This window comes from Schistocerca americana, chromosome 4 (assembly GCF_021461395.2).
Source record: "Schistocerca americana isolate TAMUIC-IGC-003095 chromosome 4, iqSchAmer2.1, whole genome shotgun sequence".
NCBI classification, from domain to species: domain Eukaryota; kingdom Metazoa; phylum Arthropoda; class Insecta; order Orthoptera; family Acrididae; genus Schistocerca; species Schistocerca americana.
Window position 1 is genome coordinate 94564606 of NC_060122.1, and position 12932 is coordinate 94577537.

At 45.7% G+C, this 12932-nt stretch overlaps 1 pseudogene; it reads left to right on the forward strand.

Annotated features, from left to right (window-relative positions):
* The first annotated feature begins 232 nt into the window (after positions 1-232).
* On the forward strand, positions 233-350 carry LOC124614391 (annotated as a pseudogene).
* Positions 351-12932: the final 12582 nt, after the last annotated feature.

Consider the following 12932-nt stretch of genomic DNA (forward strand, 5'->3'; position numbering starts at 1 on the left):
TGGTATATTTAATCCTGTTCTCTGCGTGCCAGACAAGCATGTATTCAGCAAGAATGTGAGTAAAGACATCACTGACATAATTTCGGCGTATAAAGACCTCAACTGTAAGTAATGCTAAGGGGAAAGGATGATTATTTCGAGAAGTGCACAGTAAAGTTTCAATAATATCTGATAAATAAGATATTTGAAGTATATCCACTGTGATTTATTAGTTCAGGTAACTTATTATTTGGGCAACGGCCTTTCCGCGGTGGATACATCGGTTCCCGTCCGATCACCGAAGTTAAGCGCTGTCGGGCGTGGTCGGCACTTGGATGGGTGACCATCCGGGCCGCCACTCGCTGTTGCCATTTTTAGGGGTGCACTCAGCCTCGTGGTGCCAATTGAGGAGCTACTCGACCGAACGGTAGCAGCTCCGGTGAAAGAAGACCATCGTAACGACCAGGAGAGCGATGTGCTGACCACACGGCCGTCCTATCCGCATCCTTATCTGAGGATGACACGGCGGCCGGATGGTCCCGATGGGCCGCTTGTGGCCTGAAGACGGAGTGCTAACTGATTATTTACAGTATTTCTACAGGGACGATATATTTTCAAATCGTAAATTGTATCCAATGTTTTGTTCATTAAAATGCGTTACTTGCCAACTAAGTGCACTTAGAATGTCTTAACACCGATTTACTACCGTTTACTTATTGGGTGAGGTAAAAAAATGTTACTGTGACACCTCTCAAAAATACAAATTTTAAAGGTCCAAACTGTTTCTCTTTATGATACTGAGATTTGTATTACCAATTTTTGCAATAATAAAGTACAAGAACCTCAAAAATTAATCTGTGAGCCAGCACACTATGTAATTAATTTTATTTTCGCCTTACTATAGCAGGTGGAGAAGGATAGTCCTTAACATTTCTGCCATCACACTGTCACGTAAATTCACGTAATCTATGGTAAGGGACACAACATCGTTTTCTTACTTAAAGAATTACTAAAATTTACTTGATTAAAAACAACTTTTGGAGCTCATTTGCTGTCCAGGAATATATTCAGGATCTTTATCTGATATGTAGTTATCATCATGATCATCGGATCTGTACAAGTCGTCCCTGAAAGGCATTTTCCTGTCATGAACCCGCACACGCTACTGCTACTGCTACTACTACTGTTTGTTATTCCTCCTCCTATTACAACGACTACTACTACTAACAGTACTAGTAGCAGTCGTGTTTGCGGCGACTAACAGCGTTTATATGCACACGTCCCGACGAATTTGCCATTAGTGAGAATCTGAAATTAGAGACAGAGCTGCCATTTCTTGGTTTATTGCGGAAATATCAAGTATTATGAATAAAGTAAACCACGTACCATGTCTTATATGTAACAACTCTTTTATCATAAACTGTTCCTTACCATTGCTTACAGCCGAGGTCTTCATATTACTTTCTTAATGTGCACACTAAAACAAATAAATCTTTCAGGACAGCGACAAATTTCAACACATAATCTCCCTGACACACGCAGCGAATAGGTCTCACGACAGTCTAAAGCAGGGCCGGCCAAACGCTGCACAGTGTGCAGACGTGCGGAAGTGCTGCACATGTGCGCACGTGTGCGACAGCGAGCGACAGCGACATCTGTTATTAGACATGTGTCCTAAATGAACGGCAGCGGCTTCAATTCCCCGTGGTACATGTAAGAGCGCAACATATCAAGTCTCGTTTACCCCTGGTGACCGTAACCTTAATAGAGAAGTACTGAGAAATGGCAAGTACTGTGAAAAAGCAAAGGACGGGAGATCTATGTTCTCAGTCGTTTTAAAATGACTGGGAACTGCAATTCTTTTTTGTAGCCGTTGGTGAAAACTCACAGTTTTTGCTGTGCCGCCGAATAATAGACGCCCAGCGTAAGTTTTCAATTGAAAGACATTACAATACATATCACAAAGACGAGTGTAGTGTACTCAACAGCGAAGAACGGCAAGCAAAATTAAATGTCCTTCAGAAAATGGATGAGACACATCAACTCGATTTTATTGTACGTCAAAGTAACTGATACTTCTTGAACACTTAGTTTCTTGTGTTACATTTATATCTGTTTTACTGTACGCTATACAATGTGCTGTTTTCAATTTTCCAGAGTGACAACCACACTAAATCTTCACTGCGAGCAAGTTTTAAAATCGCATTAAGAATTTCACAATCTGGGAAACCCTTTTCCGAAGGGGAATTTGTGAAAGGGTGTCTGATTGATGCTGCAGAACTCATGTGTCCCACGAACGTTAGCAGGTTTCAAGAAATCAGTCTATCCAAACAAACAGTGACAAGACGTATCAGTGCTACGGCCGGCGATCTGCGCAGGCAGCAAACAAATAAGGCCAAATACATTGTTGTTTCTCTGTTGCGCTCGATAAAGCAACAGATCTTACAGATACAGCCCAGGTTGTGATACACATACGAGGTGTCGATAACGCACTTTGTGTAACAGAGGAGCGACATCTGTGCGTAGAAACATGCACTACATGAACGCTGACGTCTGCGGCGTGCACGCTGTGACCCGGAAGTTGCACATGTGCAGGAGCACCGCACGCGTGCAGAATTTCTGGCCGGCCCTGGTCTAAAGGAATCATGGGGACAGATCATTTTTCATGTCCACCGGACAATTAAATTAATGAAGCCACAACATGGCAAATATCAGTAAATTTTAAGGCCGTTACGTTCAAATTTCGGCTGCAGACACTCCGTTGTGTAGGTGTACCAGTTTCTCCCTCGCTCGCTCGCTGACTTCGCGCTGCAGCAGGTTAGTCAACCTTGACACCAGGAGGTTGGGCTGCCCTGCTGGCTGGAAGCCTCTGGAACCGTCTTCACTGCCACCACCAGTAAAGCTGACGATAGGAACCTTCTTTAAGATTTCATCGGATTTATCTAATTAGTACTCGCCAGGGACTGGGCGATTTATCGCTAGTGTTTTATGGTATTTCCATGTCTGTCTCTTTTCCTACAGCAAAATAACTGCGTGCTTGGTAATTCAGAACTTCGTTCCAATTCCAAAACAAAACTGCCTCGCATTTATTCTATTTTAGACAAATAAGGTACTTAGGCAGTATGCCTGTTAGTGTTGTGTCAACGTATAAACAAGAAAGATTCTACTAGATTTTAAGGTCACTCTCAAGGGGAGGCCACGACGTTTGGAACGCGAATTTACTGCAAACTTCGTACACTCGTAGTATTCCATGAGGACAACGAAATGTGTAAGCAGTAGCGCGTACTTCTCAAGCGTTATTGAGAAAATCGCAAGATAATTTCAGTTGTCAAATATGTACCTGTGCGTGGCCATTTTTACCATGAAGCGGCGGCAGCCGAGTGGTTAGCGTCAGTTCGGCGCTAGCGGCCGTGCGAAGCGGAGGTCCGATACTTCCGCCTGTGCGGCGTGTGCGAGTGTTTGTTTACTTGTGGACTTAGTCTGCACGCGGGCTAGTAACACCGATCATGGCGAACAAGTACAGGAAAACTACATTACGATTCAATTTCTGCAAAGACTACGAACGACCAAAGGCTTTAGCAGTGGAACGATTCATTCGAGAGAACGTCAAGATACCGCCAAACGATATTATCGGAATTCACCTATCCATCGTTAGTCCCACGGTGAGAGAATTCTACAGGCGACAAAAGCAGGTCTCCGATTTTGCCATAGTGACGGGAATGTCGGCACGGTAACTGTAGAACATGCTGGTCTGGGTATACGGACAATACGTGTTTTTGAGCTGCCATTTGAGCTCCCGGCTGACGAAGTTATCGAGGCTTTTAAGCCATACGGCACAGTACATGGTCACACAGCAGAACGCTGGACACAATTCGCCCGTTCTTAACGGAGTGCGGCAGATCACTATTTGATCTTCAGAAGCATGTACCGTCCTATCTGACAATTGGTGGTTGTCGGGCGGTGGTGATTTACGATGGTCAACCACGTACATGTTCTGGATGTGGCCAGGAGGGACACCTCAGGTCGAACTGTATGCAACGGCGGATTACGCAACTGCCTTCAGATGTGCGGGAGCCGTCGCCGGCGATGACAGTACTACCGATCACCTATGCCAAAGCCCTCACTGCGTCCGCTGATGACCGAAAGGACACAGCCCCGGTGGAAGATCAAGATGGCACTCTCCGAAACCTTGTCGCAGACGTCGGGATGACAGAGCATGCTGCTCCGTCGAGCATACAATCTACGGCGACAACATCAGATGAGACCGAACTCCCACCCAGCACACCGATAGTACAAGAAGCAGTTCCAGCCACTACGGATGCTGTTCCGTCTGAAACGCACTCTGAGACGACATCATTAGTTTCGACTGAACTCCCGCCAAGTTCAACGATGGGACTCGAAACACTTCCAGTTCCTACGGATGCTTTTCTGTCGGGCAGCCGTGATTCCCTGCAATCTGAGGACACGGACGGAAGATCACGCAAACAGCGTTCCCCGAAAAGGAGGAAACGGCGGCGTCGCACGACATCTCCTCGGGATGACTCCCCTTGCCCCGACGACGATGTGCCTGTGGACCAAGACGACACAACAGCCTCTACGAAACAGGATGAGGCACTGGGAACTGTTCGATCCGACCCACAGCGGTCTGTCACATTGACGGTACCGGGACGTGGTGATGCTGAAGAGAAATCACAGCCAGTTGGCTCTCCAGACGCAGATGCTGTGGCTATGGACACGAATATATCACAGCCTGAAAAGATGTGGTATGAGGATATTGAGGAGGCGCCGGACGTCATACAGAGGCAGCCGGCACTCACGAAGACGGACTAATAATAGCTGAAGGTGAAGGGAGAGGGGCGAGAGAACTTCTAACTCAGCCTCCGGCGCCGGTGCAGGGAGATGTTGTTGCGCCTCGACAGAGTGGGATTCAACGCCATGCGAACCGTATTGCGACATTAAATATCAATGATGTGCGTTCACCGGCCAAAATACACCTATTGAAGGAAATGGTTTGGGCATCTGATGTGGATATTGCTTTGCTGCAGGAAGTCCACATAGCTGCACTCCCATACATCGCAGGCTACCAATCCTATTCGTCACATGGAGATCACAATGGAAGTGGGGTGGCAGTTTACGTGCGAGATGGCTTCCCAGTGGAAAACGTGTGTTATCTTCCGTCGGCCAGGGGAATGGCTTTCACGACGTTTGGGACACGCATCATCAATCTTTATGCACCGTCGGGAAACAATCGGCGGCGGGAAAGGGCGCGATTTTATGCAGAAGACATTGCTCCACTATTCCATGGACGTTCTGAATGTGTAATAATTGGTGGAGATTTCAACTGTGTTCTCAGCTAGAAAGACCAATGGCCGCAAGCAAACATCAGCCAGGAGTTGCGAATCGTTGTCAACGACCTTGTACTTAGTGACACATGGGAATTACGACATGGAGCTGCACCGGGATACACCTATGTGGCAAGTCATTCGGCGAGCAGATTAGATCGCATTTATATCTCACGGGCTCATGCAAATGATGTCCAGGACGCGGAACGCTGGCCATTGGCATTTTCCGATCACAGCGCTTACATCTGTACGGTGCTTCTTCCCCGTAGAGAGGTGTGGAACAGTAAGGCCCCGTGGAAACTAAACATTCAACATCTACATGATCCTGATTGCCGTCAACGGATCCTTGAGACATGGACGATGTGCGAGCGAAGCGTTGTAAGGTATGCGACGAAGCTTGATTGGTGGCTGACTTGTGCTAAACCGGCGCTTCGCCGTACGTTCATCTCATATAGCAGGGAGATGGCAGAATGGCGCCGCCGTACCACCGACTTTTATTTTGCAGCACTGCGCAACCTGGATGATGGCCCGCCGGGACAGGACATCTGGATCGAACGCAAAAGGATAAAAGCTAAACTAGTGGCTTTAGCTCGGAAACATCTTCAGGGAACCATGGTGCGCGCCAGATGTCACGATACGATAAGGCACGAGATTCCTTCCATGCACCACGTCGTGAATGAACGAAAGCACCGACGACGCGTTTTGGTACGGGAGTTAATCACCCGCGAAGACCGAAGAGTGACGCGTCAGGCGGACATTGTCTCTGCATTCGTCGACCATTACCAACACATCTATCGGAAAGAAGCAGCCTCTGTCGATGACCTCGACCGTATAGCCACGTCCGTCTCCCGTACACTGACGGTGGAAGCCGCGGGAACCTTACTGGAAGCCATTAGCTGTGAGGAAGTACATGATGCGATCGCACAAGGTGCGTTGAATCGGTCCCCAGGCATTGATGGGCTTCCTGCTGAATTCTATCGCGAATTTCGCAACGAAATGGCACCGCGATGGACGGAAATGTACAACGAGATGTTAAATTCCGATGCGCCTATTCCACCGGCTTTTATGGAAGGCCTCCTGGTGCCAGTACATAAACCGAAGCCTGGAATTACGGTCACACATTATCGCCCCATCACCCTGCTTAATGCCGACTATAAGATCTTTGCACGGTTGCTAGCGTCCCGATGTTAATTCGTAGCGTTCTCTCCCCGGAACAGACGACACCGGGTGGATCGGTGAATGTGCAAACAGCTACTGGCGAATGCCGTGATGTGATAGCGCTGGCGGAGGAGTGCCGGCTTAAAGCGGCGATGGTGGCGGTTGATTTTGACAGTGCTTTTGATAAGGTGCGCCACAACTATCTGTATGCTGTACTGGAACAAATGGGTTTTCCAGACCGTTTTACTGGTCTCATTAGAAGGATTTACGGGGGCGCACAATCCTTGGTACAGGTTAATGGGCGTATAGCAGGGCCCATCCAAATTCGACGATCCATTCGCCAGGGCTGCCCTCTTTCGATGCTGCTGTTCGCGATAGCGTTGGAACCATTAATTGGGAGGCTCACCAATTCTCTTTCTGGGATGGAACTACGGGGCTACACCTTCAAATGTCGTGCCTATGCGGACGACCTCCTGCTGCTCGTTCGTTCTGAGGAAGAGGTGAAGACGGTCCTTGAACTGTTGTTGGACCACAGTGTGATCGCGGGTAGTGCAGTGAACATGAACAAATCGGCGCCAATGCCGGTGGGAAGGGGCCTTACGCCGGAAGAAATCAGTCCGTTTCCTTATGTGCAACGATTCCGCTATCTCGGCATAGACTTTACCTCATCTGTAAAACATACTGCAGCAGTTAACTACCGACGTATTTTACAGACAACACGTACCATGGTCCGACAACATCTCCTACGGCGCCTTGATCCTTTGCAGCGAGTCGAGTACCTGAACACTTATGTGGTTTCTCGAATGGTGCATATTTCGCAGATCCTGCCCCTACCACTCACGCTCGGACGTCGACTTCAATCAGCACTAGGCTATTTCGTGATGATTGGGTCGCCCCTCAAGGTGCGATACGAAACGCTCACTCTCCCTACGGACAAGGGGGGACTCGGACTTACGAATGTTCACTGCCGTGCGACGGCGCTCCTTCTAGCCACAATGTATTAGCAATGGCGTAGCGGGCGTGATTCCCTTACATCCCGCCTACTGGATCTCCTGGTTCCAGCGTCCCTCACACCTCCGGTGGCGGTGGGCAACATTACGCCACATTTTGCGCATGTCTCAACATTTATCGTGGAACTTAATTATATCAGAGACGAGCTTCCGCTCACGAGACCGCCATGCGCGAAGGATTTTTATGTTTGGCTGCTACGACGGATAAGTTGTAATGTAATTGAACTGAAACACCCCAGGTTGCATTGGCCGAAGATTTGGAGACATGTGCACCAAAAATTCTTTCCTACCTTCGTTCGGGCACTGTGGTTCTCTGTCGCCTGTGGCAAGTTCAACACCCACCAACGGCTCCATGCAATTGGACTAGTGGACACTCCACTATGCCCGAAATGTCACCAAGTGGATGACGACCATCACCGCTTAACTTGTATCGCGGTGGAGGACGTCTGGCTCCTAGGAAGACAGATGGTGGCTTGCTACCTCCGTGTGACCCCGCAACATATTACACCTGCTTCCTTCTTACATCCGGAGAGTGACTACTTTCCGGCGACTAAATCACAGTCGATCATCTGGATCAAAGGTTGGACGATCGCGTACCTCTATGGGGATACTGCCAGGTCGCGACTTGACTTTTGGTATTTCTTGCAGCAAGCCCACAGTGAGGTTCATAGATGGTCACACTATCGGAAAACCTTTGCCAATTATCTTCAGGCAGTCTTCCTTGACCCCCCACGCAGTTGGAATGTGCCGGGTGCAGTCGGTGTGCACATTTGACAGCTGATGATGAACCTCACGCTTCTCTCACCACTCACTATGTAATGCACATACTATACGATGAAATGGTCTATATGTTCCTTTTAACAGAGTGATCCTTATTGAAAATAAAAAATAAAAAAAGTGGTTAGCGTTCAAGCCCCGTAATCACTGGATCGAGTACCGTTCGTCTGTTTTTTTATTTTCAACACAGTCATTTTCTTTACTATTTATATTACAATTTATATAATGGGGAATATACGTGTAATCGGATGAACTTTTATTAAATTTACAATGTTATTTGGCAGTCTACAAATTTTTATTATCACAGATAATGTAATATTCATAACTATCGACCAGTAAACGTCCAAACGTATAAAGTGATACTGAAAATGTATGCTTGTCCGTGATTTGAGAAATCCCTTATACGTGGAAGGAGTCCGAAACGACTTGTTACCTCCAAGTTTTGACCGGCACAGACGGCTTTCGACAAATGTACAATCAATCGTCGCTTTCGACATTAAAAGTTGCAGGATGGTATTTTTCGTAAAAACATGGAAAACATAAAGTTAAACGGCACCAGCTGCATTGAATAAATGTTATGTTTCCGCATACGCAAGGTCGTTTGACGTTTTCCTTGGATAAACAAATCTCGTTAACATTTTCAAAAACCTCTCTTTCAGACGATAATTTGGAAGCAAATGATGCATAACGCAGTATTTCCTTAAAAATCGGTGCTGATAATTGGATATGCAGTATGAGTGTACTTTAATAGCGTCTTCCGAGAAGCAATTTCTCGTTCTCTTTCGATTACATACGAACAGTTTTGAAGACACGGACAAGCATACATTTTCACTATCACTTCATGTGTTTGGTCGTTTATTACTCCAAAATTATGAATATTATTTTTCACACGTGAGGGGTCCCGTGGTCTAGGGGTAGCGTCTTTGATTTATAATCTAAACGTCTTCGGTCCCGGGTTCGATCCCTGCCACTGCCTAAATTTTGATAAATAATCAGCATTGGCGGCCGAAGACTTCCGGCATAAGAAGTCACTCTCATTCTGCCAACGGCCTTGTCAAAGAGGGCGGAGGAGCGGATAGAGGTTCAGGGCACTCTCTTGTCCTAGGGATAGGAAATTGCCCCTAAAGGCGGAAGAATCAGCAATGATCAACGACATGAGGATGCAGAAGGCAATGGAAACCACTGCATTAAAGACACGTAACGTGTATCCACAGGACATGTGGCCTGTAATTGAAGAAGTGTCATGATGATCTCTCCATTGGCAAAAGATTCCGGAATAGTCCCCCATTCGGATCTCCGGGAGGGGACTGCCAAGGGGGAGGTTACCATGAGAAAAAGATTGAATAATCGACGAAAGAATAATGTACTACGAGTCGGGGCGTGGAATGTCAGAAGCTTGAATGTGGTAGGGAAACTAGAAAATCTGAAAAGGCAAATGCAAAGGCTCAATCTAGATATAGTAGGGGTCAGTGAACTGAAGTGGAAGGAAGACATGGATTTCTGGTCAGAAGAGTATCGGGTAATATCAACAGCAGCAGAAAATGGTATAACAGGTGTAGGATTCGTTATGAATAGGAAGGTAGGGCAGAGAGTGTGTTACTGTGAACAGTTCAGTGACCGGGTTGTTCTAATCAGAATCGACAGCAGACCAACACCGACAACGATAGTTCAGGTATACATGCCGACGTCGCAAGCTGAAGATGAACAGATAGAGAAAGTGTATGAGGATATTGAAAGGGTAATGCAGTATGTAAAGGGGGACGAAAATCTAATAGTCATGGGCGACTGGAATGCAGTTGTAGGGGAAGGAGTAGAAGAAAAGGTTACAGGAGAATATGGGCTTGGGACAAGGAATGAAAGAGGAGAAAGACTAATTGAGTTCTGTAAGAAGTTTCAGCTAGTAATAGCGAATACCCTGTTCAAGAATAACAAGAGGAGGAGGTATACTTGGAAAAGGCCGGGAGACACGGGAAGATTTCAATTAGATTACATCATGGTCAGACAGAGATACCGAAATCAGATACTGGATTGTAAGGCGTACCCAGGAGCAGATATAGACTCAGATCACATTATAGTAGTAATGAAGAGTAGGCTGAAGTTCAAGACATTAGTCAGGAAGAATCAATACGCAAAGAAGTGGGATACGGAAGTACTAAGGAATGACGAGATACGTTCGAAGTTCTCTAACGCTGTAGATACAGCAATAAGGAATAGCGCAGTAGGCAGTACAGTTGAAGAGGAATGGACATCTCTAAAAATGGCCATCACAGAAGTTGGGAAGGAAAACATAGGTACAAAGAAGGTAGCTGCGAAGAAACCATGGGTAACAGAAGAAATACTTCAGTTGATTGACGAAAGGAGGAAGTACAAACATGTTCCGGGAAAATCAGGAATACAGAAATACAAGTCGCTGAGGAATGAAATAAAGAGGAAGTGCTGGGAAGCTAAGACGAAATGGCTGCAGGAAAAATGTGAAGACATCGAAAAAGATATGATTGTCGGAAGGACAGACTCAGCATACAGGAAAGTCAAAACAACCTTTGGTGACATTAAAAGCAACGGTGGTAACATTAAGAGTGCAACGGGAATTCCACTGTTAAATGCAGAGGAGAAAGCAGATAGGTGGAAAGAATACATTGAAAGCCTCTACGAGGGTGAAGATTTGTCTCATGTGATAGAAGAAGAAACAGGAGTCGATTTAGAAGAGATAGGGGATCCAGTATTAGAATCGGAATTTAAAAGAGCTTTGGAGGACTTACGGTCAAATAAGGCAGAAGGGATAGATAACATTCCATCAGAATTTCTAAAATCATTGGGGGAAGTGGCAACAAAACGACTATTCACGTTGGTGTGTAGAATATATGAGTCTGGCGAGATACCATCTGACTTTCGGAAAAGCATCATCCACACAATTCCGAAGACGGCAAGAGCTGACAAGTGCAGGAATTATCGCACAATAAGCTTAACAGCTCATGCATCGAAGCTGCTGACAAGAATAATATACAGAAGATTGGAAAAGGAAATTGAGAATGCGCTAGGTGACGATCAGTTTGACTTTAGAAAAAATAAAGAGACGAGAGAGGCAATTCTGACGTTACGGCTAATAATGGAAGCAATGCTAAAGAAAAATCAAGACACTTTCATAGGATTTGTCGACCTGGAAAAAGCGTTCGACAATATAAAATGGTGTAAGCTGTTCGAGATTCTGAAAAAAGTAGGGGTAAGCTATAGGGAGAGACAGGTCATATACAATATTTACAATAACCAAGAGGGAATAATACGAGTGGACGATCAAGAACGAAGTGCTCGTATTAAGAAGGGTGTAAGACAAGGCTGTAGCCTTTCGCCCCTACTCATCAATCTGTACATCGAGGAAGCAATGATGGAAATAAAAGAAAGGCTCAGGAGTGGAATTAAAATACAAGGTAAAAGGATATCAATGATACGATTCGCTGATGACGTTGCTATCCTGAGTGAAAGTGAAGAAGAATTAAATGATGAATGAACAGTCTAATGAGTACACAGTATGGTTTGAGAGTAAATCGGAGAAAGACGAAGGTAATGAGAAGTAGTAGAAATGAGAACAGCGAGAAACTTAACATCAGCATCGATGGTCACGAAGTCAATGAAGTTAAGGAATTCTGCTAGCTAGGCAGTAAAATAACCAATGACGGACGGAGCAAGGAGGACATCAAAAGCATACTCGCTATGGCAAAAAAGGCATTTCTGGCCAAGAGAAGTCTACTAATATCAAATACCGGCCTTAATTTGAGGAAGAAATTTCTGAGGATATACGTCTGGAGTACAGTATTGTATGGTAAGTGAAACATGGACTGTGGGAAAACCGGAACAGAAGAGAATCGAAGCATTTGAGATGTGGTGCTATAGACGAATGTTGAAAATTAGGTGGACTGATAAGGTAAGGAATGAGGAGGTTCTACCCAGAATCGGAGAGGAAAGGAATATGTGGAAAACACTGATAAGGAGAAGGGACAGGATGATAGGACATCTGCTAAGACATGAGGGAATGACTTCCATGGTACTAGAGGGAGCTGTAGAGGGCAAAACTGCAGAGGAAGGCAGTGATTGGAATACGTCAAGCAAATAATTGAGGACGTAGGTTGCAAGTGCTACTCTGAGATGAAGATGTTAGCACAGGAAAGGAATTCGTGGCGGGCCGCATCAAACCAGTCAGTAGACTGATGACAAAAAAAAAAAATTTCACACGTATTTCCGGCTTGAACACCAACCACTTTAAAAAAAAAAATATTTTGTTCGTTGAATTTGTTCAAGCCTGACGTCCGATGATACCCGTTCAGTTTGTTCGATGATCCGTTCGCTCAGCTTTTTTTTTTTGTAGAAAGAGTTGCTAACGGTCTGATCGAAGACGCTGAGCTACCGTGACGGCACCACTCCGCTGCCGCAGCTTCATGGTAAAAATGGCCACGGACTGATATATATTTGACGACCTAAATTATCTTGCTATTTTTTCAGTAACGCTTGAGAAGTACGCGCAACTGCTTACACATTTTGTTGTCCTCATGGGGTACTACGAGTGTACGAAGTTTACAGTAAATCCGCGTTCCAAACGTCGTGGCCTCCCCTTGTCAGCGACGACCAATATTTATGACTGTATAAGACCGTTACGAGTTTTGTGTCTTAGGTT